Genomic DNA, 14725 nt, shown 5'->3' on the forward strand with positions numbered 1-14725 from the left:
CTTGCTGATGACTTGGGATGTTTCTGAGGAATGAATACAATCTTCAATAAGAGAATGATGTTGCAATGCAAGTTTTACCTACAAGACTAGTAACGCAGATCTCGAAAAGTTTCTGAGACCAATATAGTTTTGCACATATATACACGAAAATAATGAGTTCTTTTATTGTACGTTCAAATTCTACGTATAACAGCTTGTTTGCTTCAACTTGTTTGCGAAGCAAACAATTCATTTCTTGTGCGTACCATGTATTGTCATTTACGGACTTCCTTGATGTGATACCTATACCTCTTGAGAGGAGAGTGGCCAGACCTTGTTTACTTTGATCTTGAATTTATCCATCACCATTCCAAACAAGAAAGGAGTCGTATTCGATCCTCGGTGCATCCCCCCTTCCTTGAAAACTTAATCGTCATTGCTGCATTGTACCTTGCTAAACTCCTCATCTCTTTATACTCCTAATCTATGTCCATTTGTCTGTCCAAGTTCTTTTTCGACTACCTCTTCTTGTTTATGCTTTCCTCTACTTCCCCATCCCACCACTTCTTGTTTTCTTTTCTTCCTCCTCATGTCATTCCAAGTACTTGGTTTGCTTTCTTCCAGTCCTGTCCTTTTCTTCATCCAAAGACTTACTCCTTTTCTGTTCTTAAAATTGCATTTATATTTATTTGTTATTTTTAATATTTCTTTTTTTCTTCATTTTAATTCTTATCCCGTCTCGCTGTCGATGCAAAATTATGTATGCATGTAATGTATGTATGCAATATACATGTATGTATGTATGTATGTATGTACTATGTATGTGCGTATCGTAGGTTTTTGTCTTTATGTCTGGAATCGTTGTCACTTATGATGATATAAAAAGTAGACCTGCTTGTTCTGAACAAAAATAATAACTAACGCATAGCTTGACTTCTTAAGTAGGCTATACTTGTGATGTGGCGGTGGTTTAGAGCTGATGTGGAAGGATGGACATGCTTTTGACTCTTGAAGAATCCATGAAGACACCGAGTTGAGAGTGGAGGTGATTTTGGCGTTGGTGGTTTAGTTACTACATTGGTGACTTACATCTCATTACATGAGGCCAGTGGTTTTCAAACTTTTCGGCTTGTTATTTAATTTAACATGCGACAAAAAAGCGTGTTACCCCATTCACAAAATGTTATTAATATTGATACGGTATATTCTATTATTGAATATGTATAACAAGAAAAAAAAATGCATAAAAATTGTGAGCACTGAGAACTTTTTTTTTTTCATGGCATTCTAGATGGCATTAAAAAAGCTTATTCAGCATACGATGGATGTAACAGTGGGCAAGCACAAGACACAACATCTACGTAACTGCTTAAGTCTTCCTCGATTGATGCTCACAAAGAAACTTATAGTGTGAAATAGAAGTAGGTTTAGGCATTGAGGGACATCCTATGTAAACACGTCGTGATCAAGGTTGCAGGGTGACCAGGCTATGTGCTGAACTATCCCAGTTAAATAATTTTCGGCTTACCACACACTTAGATATTTATTTATTTATTTTTTAATACTGTATAGTGGTTCGTAATGTTTATTATTATTGTAATAGGTTTATCTTAAACCTTTAAATATCATAACTAAGTTAACATTAATCCTAATTAATCCAGGAACCACAATGCTGTTTTTTTTTTTTTTTTCATTTCCTGAATTTTTCACTTTCCTCCATTACTCCCTAAAAAATCGTTCTATCAACCATAGGGGGTAATTTACCACCAATTTGGGAACAATTCCATAAGGCTGATGATGGTAATGACAATGGCAGTTACATCTCCCGCTTAATGCTCCATCATGAGTCAAGTTCCACAAAACACTAGGAATACCAGCCATGATGCCCATACCTTGTCCAACACTCCATCGGGATTCTCTTCCCCCCCACAACTCCCTAACTCCCTGACATAGCTCCTTGCGTCCCATCATTGTCTTCTTCTCCAGGAAGAAAAACAGCCTCGCCATTGACACATAATTCCGTCACACCAACTTTAATTCAGTATTTGCCTCACCCTTCATCACTAAGTTCACAGTGCCTCGTCTTCTCAAGTGTGTTCTCCTCCACTCTTCTGTGATAGAAGTCTGGCCCAGGCGCTCTTCTCTCCAGGTTTTTCCCTTAGAGTTTTCCTAAAGGGATCACATTGTTATTATTTTTCTTCTGGTTAAATCGGGTTACGAGAGTGGATCCGTTGGTTGGGCTGCTTTTATCCTCCTCCTCCTCCTCTTCCTCCTCTTCCTCATTCTATTTCTCCTCTTTTTCCTCTTGCTCCTCCTTTTCCTTCTGCTCTTCCTTTTCCTCCTCCACCTCATTACTATTCTCTATTATTTTTGTCTCTCTCCCATCTCATTCCTTAACTTTTTATCAGTCGCTTTTAACGCTCACTTCTTTCTCTCCCCCACCTTTTCCCTCCTTCACCTTTCTCCCCCTTTCCTTACATATCACTTACCCATTTATTTCCCCACCCTATCCTACTTTAGCCTCCCATACATTTCCATTCTCTATCTTAGAACTTCTTACTTTCATATTTTTCCTACTCATAGCTCTTATTCCATTCTCTCCTGTGTTCGCCCTTCCCATGCACTGTTAGTCTCAGTGTCAGCGTGTGGTGAAGTATTATGTCCCTCCAACGACAAGTCAGGCAAGTCTTATAATTCCTTCCTTCCCTCCTTCTCTGCGTACATATCGTAACTGTTGAGATCATTTCTCTCTCTCTCTCTCTCTCTCTCTCTCTCTCTCTCTCTCTCTCTCTCTCTCTCTCTCTCTCTCTCTCTCTCTCTGGACGCAAGTTTGGCTCATGTCCAAGAATCGTGGTCAGATGAGGTTAGGTTACGTAGTGGTTAGGTTGGCCTTGTCTCTGAAGGTCGCCATTGCTTTGAAGATAAACGGCTGCGTGGCCTTTGTCGCTATATGCTGATGGTTAATTGTGGCCGTGAAATATTGCCTAATAGATCCACTTCACATTTACATAACGGCGTCCCCTTGACCTCAAAAAGTCACCACCACAGACCACGCTCATTAATTTGGTCGCGGGATAATGAAGGGAAAAAATGTATGTAGGTCCCTTCCTCTTTTTCCACGCTGAAATTAATTAATGAAGGAAGCGCCGTGTGTAATGTTTGAGTTATTATTCACCGCCTGACAACATGAAGCCGAAATTAGCGCGGCATTGCGAGTTAATCACGTGAAGTTAATCACGTGATGAGGCCAATTATCGACGAGTTGGAAGTGTATCAGTTCGCGGGCTTCGTTCAGTGCGGGTAGGAAGGAGGAAGGGAAGGAGAGACGATGGCAGGGAGAAAGAGATGGAAGGAGGAAGGAATGAATGAGGGAAGAGAGAGAGAGAGAGAGAGAGAGAGAGAGAGAGAGAGAGAGAGAGAGAGAGAGAGAGAGAGAGAGAGAGAGAGAGAGAGAGAGAGAGAGAGAGAGAGAGGTGCCTTTGCCTCTGTGTGTGTGTCCTATTCTCGTCTCTGTTAATTCATTTATTTGGATGGTGAAATACGAAGCCATGAAAATACATAGTTGCGTCTCTCAAAGTGTTCATACCCATCGTCTGAAGATCTCAATAATCTTAAGATTGTTTTAAGATTCCACCGACCAACTCACTGCCATCCCTGACCTCCATTTTATTTTTCTCTTTTCCCTTCCTTTGTTATTTTTCCCTCTCAGTCATTTTCCCAGATTTCATCTCCCTATCTCATCCCGCCTTATTCTATTTTCCACCATTTCGTCCACTATTTCGTCCTCATCTTCCTTCCTCCTTGTGAACCCGTGGACCCTTTTCCCTGGCCAGTCTCTCAAGAGGGGACAAGAGGGTCGTGGGAGGGGAAAGTTCAGAGAGAGTGGAAGGGAAATTTGAGAGAGAAGACCAATCTTTCCTCTTTTGTCCGGCGGAACCTCGGAGAAAGAAACCGCAACGTCAGAGCAGTTCCGAAGCCCTGGGAAGTTTGAAGGGAAGGAGGAAGGACGAGGTGGGCGGGACGGGTACATTGACCAGGGACGGAGCGAACGAGGCAAACTGTGTGGGGTACACTGCAGAAGGGCTGGAGGGACGAGTTGGGCGGGACATGTACACTGAAGAAGGACCGGAAGGGCGAGCTGTTGTGGGTGGGAGCAAAAGGAAGAGCGGGGAGAGGCCTACAGCGGCAGGCGACGAGATGTTTCTATGGATCTTTACGTGTGTGTGTGTGTGTGTGTGTGTGTGTGTTGCTTCAATAAGAACCTTTGGTGAAAGAGTTGAAGTGCCCCGTTTCTTTTTTAATCGGATGAAAGGAAAATTGTCGAGGGGCTCCTGTGGTACAATCGGCGAGCATGGGGGCCTGTGGATCGTCAGGCGCACGGATTGAATGGTGGCCATGATCTCAGGTTAGGAAGGAAAAGCACTCCGGTTAAAGCTTCCCAAATATCAAATCAAAGTCCTCCATTAGGAGACGCCGTCCTATCCCTAATTCATCAGAGGAACCCAGACGTAATAAAAAATAAAAAAAATGAAGACTGTCGAGGGCTAACGAATAGAAACACTTAAACCAGTGAAAAATGACAGAAAAGGTTTAAATCGAGTGGCTTACTTTATTTCCAGGAGTGTCTCGTTAAATCATCTTTAGACGCGATAGGAAGGCGGTGAAATAAAATAAGGCAGAGAGCGTTACAGAGTTCGTGAGCGGGATCGTGTGTGACAGATAATGAAGAGTGATGAACGCGCAGTCCTCAGCTAATGAGAGGTGCCTGTGGGAGCATGGCAATGCTGCTGACGAAGCTCCACCGGGGTGCCTTCTTCAGTGTCTGCTATCCTGGACCCAGTGCGTTCTCGTCCACGCACTTCCTCCCACCCTCTATCCATCCCAGGCAGCCAGAATAGTTCAGCGTTCAGTGGAACGCCGCTCCTGGGTATGATTTTTTTTTTTTTTTTTTCTTGGGAAGGGAAAGTTATATAAAGTTATGTAATTAATTTCATGTGTTTGATGACCAATTTTTATCTCAGGATTTCATCAAAAATCACAGGCAAGTTAAACATGTCGCCTTTCGCGCAGGAGTCCCTGTTCACCTAAAACAGAATAAATATGGGATGCATACCGAAAAACTTTTTCTTTTTTTACCCGAGAACCCAAATGAAAAGCTCAAGTAACTTCACCATAACATCCTCAGACAGTGGTGTGGTATATGTCTTAAAAGCCCTTTTAACTATCAGAATTATATATATATATATATATATATATATATATATATATATATATATATATATATATATATATATATATATATATATATATATATATATATATATATATATATATATATAAAACACTTTTGAAAAGATGGGGTAAATGATAGAGCTCCGAGCCGTACGTTGGGGGCCACCTAAGCACTACACCAACTCAAGAACATATATTATTCTAACTGTGGAGGGCTCCAAGAGATGCTAATCCTAAACAAAACCAAAAACATTTATCTTTCCATCTTCCTGTGCTTTAACCTCCAATCTTTAACTCCCAATTTCCATACCTATGACATAAAAGGACAAGCGTGAACTACACTATATTTTTTTACCTTTAATCTTACCGCCATTCCTTCCGTACCATACCTTCTTCAATTACTCGCTGCCTCTCCCTATCACTCCCTTTCTCACTGCAGGATCCCGACAGGACCCCGGTGCGCTACTACTTCCGCTCCCGACACTCCCTCCTGCCGTCAGAAAACTTACTCTCTTGATTAAGACGAATCCCCGGCTATAAATTCAAATAAAACTTGATAACTATGAGGGTTGGCTCGCTCTCTAACTATACATAACTCCGGTATGTGTTGCACTATTTGTGTGTGTGTGTGTGTGTGTGTGTGTGTTTCTCTCTCTCTCTCTCTCTCTCTCTCTCTCTCTCTCTCTCTCTCTCTCTCTCTCTCTCTCTCTCTCTCTCTCTCTCTCTCTCTCTCTCTCTCGGGTGTGTGTGTGTGTGTGTGTGTGTGTGTGTCTGTGCGCGTGCGTGCGTGCGTGCGTGCATGCGTGCGTGCGTGAATTTATGTTCTTCATTTATTTTCCATTGTCTTACGGAAGGCATGCTTGGAAACAGAGGAGGGTGATGCACAGTGCTCGGAACTACACCGGAGGGAAGAGGAGTCTGTGTCACAGTGGAGAGAGAGAGAGAGAGAGAGAGAGAGAGAGAGAGAGAGAGAGAGAGAGAGAGAGAGAGAGAGAGAGAGAGAGAGAGAGACTAGAAGGAAGAAAAGACAGAAAAAAAGGATAGAAAAACGGTAAAGCTGCATATTGCGTTGCCGTATCAGGAGGTAGGAACAGATGGGGATAGGAGGAGGAGAGAGGGAGGAGGTGTGAAGTCTGTCTTTTCATCCTTTTCCGTGTCTTTGCTTACAATAATTCACATTAGATTATAGTAACGCCGTGTGTGTGTGTGTGTGTGTGTGTGTGTGTGTGTGTGTGTGTGTGTGTGTGTGTGTGTGTGTGTGTGTGTGTGTGTGTGTGTGGAAGGCTGGGTCATTGATATTAATCTTAGCGTTAATAACCTTTAAATTTTACATAACATTTTTTTGGAATTAATCATGTAAAAAATTATTGTAATTGACAGGGAATTTGTCTTCTTAATGACGTCCTAATTAGTTGTTGAAACCATGAGGAAATCCATCTCTCCTTCATTCCCTTCCTTTTCCTTTCTTTATCTACCCATTTCTTTCTCACTGCTCAGTGCTTTACAAAATTACAACATAAAAATCCAGAAAAGTTGTTACTCCTGGAAAGTGTGTATAGAATGATAGGATGGACCATTATGGTGTTAGAGGCAGTTTCATTCTCCTCCCATGAAAGTACTCACTTCGCACTGTGATTCATAATCATATCTTATAAAGCATATTTTTAGTTTGTCTTTCCTCGTCATCCCTCACCCTTGCCTCATTGTATCACTCTGTACTCCTTTCCCTACCACTGTGCCACTGTGCCACTGGACTACCTCACCACCATCCCACCACCACTCCCGCTGCCTCCTTTACACTATCTTCCTTCCTTTCTTCATGCCTTTCGTCATTAAACCTTCTTTTTAGTTATTTATGCAATGCAAGTCTCCCAAAGTCATGGTATTAAAAGGAAGTAATCGTTAATAGAAGCAATTCAACCCCAGTATTCTTGTATCGAACAATGAGCTGGAGGGAAAGGAGGAGTAAGATGTTGTGACAAAAAATTATCTGAGGAGGTACTGCATATGTTCAATTTACATTTTCATTTGACGTTACGTGGAATATAAGAAGTCAAGTTTTGCTGGCATAAAAAAAAATTGCTGTTTACAAACAGGATATATAACTGAAGCAAGAAAAGTTGAGTAAAAAATTAATAGATCTGAATGATCAATGCTTTTGTCCTGGAGTGAAACCTTAAAGAATGATCACGTCATTTTACAACAAATGCCATTAGTGTTTTTGTCGTGCGTTTTGCAGTGTTATATCTCTGACTCTGTATCTGAAATCACTTGAGTCAGGTGAGGTACCGGTAATATGGAGGCAGGCGAATGAAGTATTCATCTTTAAGGAATGAGATAAAACTCCTGTCAGCCTAACTTCTGTTATAGGTAAAATAATGGAGTCAGTAATACCGAAGAACATTAGGGAGCATTTAGACAAACATAACTTGATAAATCAGTCACAGCATGGTTTCACGAAGGAGGAAGCCTTGCCTGACGAACTTGTTAACTTGGCAGTTATGACATCCTGTATCTGGACTTTAGTAAGGCGTTTGACAAGGTACCTCATCAGAGGCTCCTGAATAAGGTTAGGGCGCACGGGATAGATGGGAAGGTGTTACACTGGATAAAGTCGTGGCTAAGCAGCAGGCGACAGAGTTGTAATAAACAGCTCTAAATCCGAGTGGGGGTCAAGTGATTAGTGGGGTGCCACGGGAATCAGTATTAGGGCCATTGTTGTTGTTAATATATGTATCAATGACTTGGATAGTGGAATTAGTAGTGATGTTAGTAAATTTGCGGATGACATGAAGATAGTTAGATTAATTAGGTCAGAATCGGATGCCATCGCCTTGCAAGCAGATTTGGATAAGATGAACGAATGGACAGACAGATGGCAAATGCAGTTTGATATCAACAAATGCAAAGTATTTAGCGTAGGTAGAAGAAACCCACACAGTAGATACACAATAAACAAGGAAGCTCTGGTAGGTTCAGGTACGAAAAAGATTTAGGAGTTATAGTTAGCTCTGAACTCCATTTAAGAAAGCAATGCACAGAGGCCAAAAACATGGCAAATAGGGTATTAGGATAAATTTTTAGGAGTGTTGAAAGTAGAAGGCCCGAAGTAATATTAAAGTTATATTGGGCGCTGGTCAGACCTCATCCTGTGCAGTTCTGGTCCCCATATTACAGAAATGAGAAAGGTCTATTAGAATCAGTACAAAGGAGAGTGACTAAAAGGATACAGGAGATGAGGAGTATTCCTTACGAAGCGAGATTGAAGCTGTTAAATTTACATTCTCTAGAGAGACGTAGGTTAATAGGGGACCTGATAGAAGTCTTTAAGTGGTATAAGAGTTGTAACAAGGGGGACGTAAGCAAAATTCTTAGGGTCAATAACCAGGACGGAACAAGAAAGAACGGGTTTAAACTTGAAAAATTTAGGTTTAAAAAAGAGATAGGAAGGAATTGTTTCTCAAATAAAGTGGTAGATGAATGTAACAGACTGACTCGGTAATCACGTTGTTAGTGCTGAGTCATTAGGGAGCTTTAAGAGAAGATTAGACAGATTTATGGATGGTGTTGATAGGTGGAAATAGGTAGGTATATTTTATACAGGGACTGCCACGTGTAGGCCTGATTGCTTCTTGCAGTTTCCCTTATTTCTTATGTTATGTTCCTATGAATAGATTCGATTGTTATTTGTAGTTCTTGGTTGGTGTCCTAAATTTCATGAAGAAAAGAAATATTTTGTTATTGTTATTGTTGTTGTTGTTGTGTGTGTGTGTGTGTGTGTGTGTGAGGCTGGCTTGATAAGTGAATACATGACTAGTAATCACACACACACACACACACACACACACACACACACACACACACACACACACACACGCACACGTTTGATACAGTGCTGCCGTTATTGTTCTGTCTGAGCTGTTACGACATGTTCCATTGTACTGTGCTGGGCTGTAATATGCTCTGACGTGTTATGCTGCAGTTTATTATGTTTCGATGTAGTCTTCTATATTGTTGCGTGTGTGACGGCGTTACGTTTTACTCATTGTGTTGTGCAGTGCCTTCAAGTGATGTACAGGTAGAGGAGTAAAAGGAAGAGGAGGAGGAGGATGAAAAGGAGAAATAAATGATAGACGAGTTAAAGGATATAATGATTACTGTTATTTGTGTGTGTGTGTGTGTGTGTGTGTGTGTGTGTGTGTGTGTGTGTGTGTGTGTGCAATATAAGATAATACGAGTATATGAAAGAGGCTTGTCTTTATGGAACCTTACATTGTACAGGAAAGTGTCAACGCACAGTAAAGGAAGCATTCTTTTGTCCTTGGTTACGTTTCGGGAATACACAAATGTCCAAAGCAACAAATTTCCGCAAACGACAAACAAACATAAAATAGAAAACGCAAGGCTTTTATAGTTCAACGCTATCCTCAATAGAGAATTTCGATACATACTGCAACACAATTCTAGATTAACACATACATCTGAGAATAAAGCACAACAATCAAACAAATAGCAGTAAAAAGCAATAACTTTAAAACTTCAGACGCATATCCACATACAGAGCAGGAAATAGTGAATATGCGTTGCAAAGAAGTGACACTATGGAATGCGTGTGCCTCAATACCTCAGGGGTTATGTCATCATAGCCAGCTGTTGTTGATTCGAATCCTTTGCAGTGATATCCTGTCTTTGTACATTTAGTTACTTATTAATGTTATCCTGAACATCACCACCTAACCTTCAGTCCACAGCAACTTTTACTCTAGCCTTTAAGACCAGTACTCTATTAAGTCCTTCTCACGCCCTACTTCTCGTCCTCGTATTCCTTCTTCGTTCTCGTTGTCTTTCTTCTTTCCCTCTTCCTTGTCTTCCTTCCCCCATATTCTTTCTCTTTTCCTCCTCTTCCTCCTTCTCCTTCCTTTCCACCTTCCCCACCACCACCACCTCCTCCTCCTCCTCCTCCTCCTCCTCCTCCTCCTCCTCCTCCTCCTCCTCCTCCTCCTCGTTCTCCTCCTCCTCCTCCTCCTCCTCCTCCTCCTCCTCCTCCTCCACGACCACTTCCTCCTCCTCTTCCTGTTCCTCCACCACGTCCTTCATCTCCTACTCCTTCTCGTCATTGTCCGTGTCCTCATCTTCGTTCTCATTCTCCAAAATCTTCTCCTCCTCCTCCTCCTCCTCCTCCTCCTCCTCCTCCTCCTCCTCTACCAAGGCATTGCAAGTGGCTCGTTTGTGCTTAACGGCTCGACAGTAATGAACCACGACATTATTTTCTTTCTTACATTTTCACTCAACTTTCTCTTTTCTCCCTAACGTTTTCTCACACTGTTCTCTCCCACTGTCTCTCTCTTTATTTATTCATTATTTTATTTTATTTTATTTATTTATTTATTTTATTTATTTGGGGGCTTGCTCATTGTTTATGATTTTGTCGTACATATTAAAACAAGAAAATCGACTCTCTCTCTCTCTCTCTCTCTCTCTCTCTCTCTCTCTCTCTCTCTCTCTCTCTCTCTCTCTCTCTCTCTCTCTCTCTCTCTCTCTCTCTCTCTCTCTCTCTCTCTCTCTCAGCAGCATCTCTGTTCTTGTCAGTTTCACCTTAACTCTTAATAATTTGAAGTGTTTGGTATCTCCTCACTCACAGCTCCCAACACGTCCACTCAGACCCCTCACACTCACTCTCCTCCTGAAAACACACATACACACACACACACACACACACACACACACACACACACACCTCATTTTTCCTTTCATCTCCTTAGGCACGCAATCAACCTTATCTTCTCCGCGGGACTTGTGGAGTGTGGGTGTTTACGGATCCCTGAAGCCTATCTGTCCAGCTTCCCTCCATCCCTCCACAACTCCGCTTCCTCCACCTTCATCACTCCATCTCCTTTTGTGCGCTAATGTTTTCTCTTGCATCACACCTCTTCATTCCACCTTACCTAACCTTCCTCCCGTCCTTGCACTTCACACCTTAGATCCTTTCCTCCACATCTTTTATTACATTTTCACCTACAGCCTCAAAATATTTCCTAACACCTTCACTACGTTTCCTGTCCTTTCTTGGGTGTTGCGTGTAATGCTGGCAAAACAAAAGTATTCTTTAATTTAATTTCTTGTTGCAGTTGAGAGACAACCACATTTATAATATACTTGTACTACCACACGGTGTTGTAACGGCTGCTTAATGGATTCTGGTGGCAGGGTGTCTAGGGACTCCTAGGACGTGTGTGTGATGTTGTGCTGTACCTCGATGCGTTGTTATAGTCTTAACGGGGGACGCCGCTCTGATATGCCACGGGCTGCTTCTTCCCTGCTCTTCATTCCCTTCATCTATTCCCACACTAGTGGCCTTGTCTTTATCTCGAGAATTTCCTGGCCTCGTGTAAACGTTCCCTTCGAGTAGAAAGGAAGACAGGAAGTAAAGAAAGAATAAACAAGGAGGAAGTAAGCGAGGGGAGGCCGGAGATGGAAGCAGCTAGATTAAAAATTTTTATGGTGGGCAGCGACTGCGGGAGGACGGTCCTGCAACGCCTGGCATATGCGTCGTAGTCGTCCGCATATCTCTAAAGTTATTGCGCACACACACACACACACACACACACACACACACACACACACACACACAGAAAGTTGGATATTTTACTTGCTGAGTCCGTTGTTACATACTCGTATAATAGAATGTCTCGCTGCAGTATGTGGAAGTATGTGGAAGGGAAGGAGGAAGATGCCAGATGGATAAAAGTAAGACAGTCCTTAGTCTCTCATCACCGCGGTGTTGCATGTCTTGCTATCTTCTACCGCTATTTTCAGGCTTACTGTTCTTCTGATCTTGCTAACTGCATGCCTACTCTCGTCGCGCAGCCTCGATACACAAGATTTTCTACTTTCTCTCACCCCAATTCTGTCTACCTCTCTTATGCAAGAACTAACCAGTATTCTCAATCATTCATCTTTTTTTTTTTTTTTTTGTACTTTAGAAAACCCTGCCTGCTTCTGTATATTTCCTCCTTCCAGAGCGTTTTTCAAGACATTTATCCTCTAATATTTTATGATCGTTTCTGACCTTTTTTTTTTCTTTCTCTTTTTTTAACCCTATGTCTGTGCCCCTCTTGCATAAAAAAAAAAAGGTGACCACTGTAGGATATGGCATATTCATTGACGTTGAGAACAAGAACAATCTGTGAGTTGGATCAGTTGCTTTAAACATAGCGCTGGGAACGTTATGTGAGGGGCAGGCTGTTTCTTATTTAAACGGCAATAAAGTGGATTAACTAATAAATTGAAAATGTAAAATATATTACTAATTGAATTTATATCGGTGAGCTTTCAACATCTGCCAGCCCGACAAAGTGTTCAAATACGTTTAACGGAATAGAGGAAAAAAGAATGGAACTATGGCATATTACAGTGTATCATAAAATTCGACTAAAGAGATAAAAAAAACAAAAAATTGATGAACTGCAGGGTTTATCTTTCGCACTGTAAACGAAGACGTGTGTTACGGTACAAATAGTACAGCAGGAGCGGCCTTGTGGAAATCCTTGATGCTTAAAAGTAAATAGAGGATATTCTGGGATAAAACTTCTTGATTGAGACCTCTGTTTAAATATGTTACGAGCGGATGGAGGGGGAGAAGGAGAAAAACAGGAATGTAGAATAAGAAGGAAGAGAGTTACGACGAAGCCATCAATTTTCCCATCGTTCTTCTCCCTCAAGTAACGGGAGGGCAAGGACAGGACGAAAGAAAACGTAAGGGGAGGGACGTTTTAGAGAACGTGAAGGTTAGGAGGAAGACGATGGCTGAAGTATTACTGACCAGAAGCACACGTCACAGGGAGAGCACATGCGAAGACAACACAAACATGACGCTGTAGGAGTACGGTATCCATGAAGTAGACAAAAACATGAAAATCATACGAATCTGCATTATGTTTCCACCATAAAGCAAACCAGCTATAAAGTCAGTCAGCCAATCAACCAATTAGTTACCCAAGCAACTAGACAATCAACAAACCATTCAACAAACATTAGAGGAACAAGCAAACCAGCAAGCCAGTTAGCTAACCACTGAATAAACGGAAAACCAGCTAGCCTGTAATTTATTCAGCCACAAATTTAGTCTTGATGTGATATTTTACATATCAAATATTACCTCTTTTCATTTTTCGTCATAATACTTTTCCAACCCAGAAAGGATGCATTTTGTCATCCCCACTTACGACCGCTCATATTTGTGGAGGCAGGTTCAAGGGGGAATGGAGATGGAGATATTTTTAGGAACAGACTGCAGTTGAATAAAAAAGAAAAAAAAAAGTCACCAAAAGCAAGCACGCAAAGTACATCCGTCAAAGCTTTTACAGGCGAGCGAGTTTTTTGTTCTTGTTTTCGTTGTTTTGTTTGTAGTTGTGCTTCTCTTCCTTTTTGTTTTAAGGACACGAAAAGTCAAAAATGTAAGTGCTGGAGGCTATATTCAGAGAGAGAGAAAGAGAGAGAGAGAGAGAGAGAGAGAGAGCAGCGGCGTATGTAAAGAATAACCTGCAATGCGGAAAGGAAAATGAAGAGGAAATCTCCCCTTAAAAGATTCGCTTTTTACTTTTCCACAAAATTTTACTTTTTAAAAACTCGGTCTTATCCTACCACGCCTCCATCTCTTCTTTCCTCCTCCTCCTCCTCCTCCTTTCCTTCTTTTCGTTGCTTTTAGTCAGTTTATTTCTCTCTCTCTCTCTCTCTCTCTCTCTCTCTCTCTCTCTCTCTCTCTCTCTCTCTCTCTCTCTCTCTCTCTCTCTCTCTCTCTCTCTCTCTCTCTCTCTCTCTCTCTCTCTCTCTCTCTCAATATTGTAACTTGTCGAAATCTGAGCCATGACAAAATGCTTTGGGACGCATTGTCATTACCAGCTGACCAAATGACAGTGTTGCGTATCATTTTAACCTCTCCCCAGTGACCTCTCCCACGAAATAAAGTGTGAAGCTCCGCATGACTACATAATTCACTTCTTTCGTTGCTGTCGGGTTATGCCCAACGGTGGTAAGCTGACGTTATTGTTCCTGTTATGCTATTGTTTGGTGTTTTTAATTTTTCCATAGTTTGGGAAATTAACGGGAAAAAGAACAGGAAATGTGTACGTATTAAGGGAAAATGAAAAATTATGAGAGGAAGGAAAGGTGGATGGGAAAGGGAGGCACGAACATGTCGAGGTAGAGCTAAATAGCAAAGATTCTAGGTTTCTCTAAAACACGACAGCAAGCAAAGGCAGGAAATGACGAGCCACGATTACAGAAAAGGTGAGGAGGAGGAGAAAGATGAAAACGACGAAGACGAGGAAAGAGCAAAGTATAGGAAGGAAGTAATGACGGAGGAGAGCAAGGGGAGGAAGGAAGGAAAAAGTTTTGTCATTTCTCTCCCTCCTCAGCTCCTTACCATTCCATGATCTTCTCTTCCTTCTCTCACGTTTTCGTTTTGTAATTTAGACCAGTTTGCAGAACAATTGAGCGAGGAGGGTTGCTTCTT

Source organism: Scylla paramamosain, chromosome 10 (assembly GCF_035594125.1).
Source record: "Scylla paramamosain isolate STU-SP2022 chromosome 10, ASM3559412v1, whole genome shotgun sequence".
NCBI classification, from domain to species: Eukaryota; Metazoa; Arthropoda; class Malacostraca; order Decapoda; family Portunidae; genus Scylla; species Scylla paramamosain.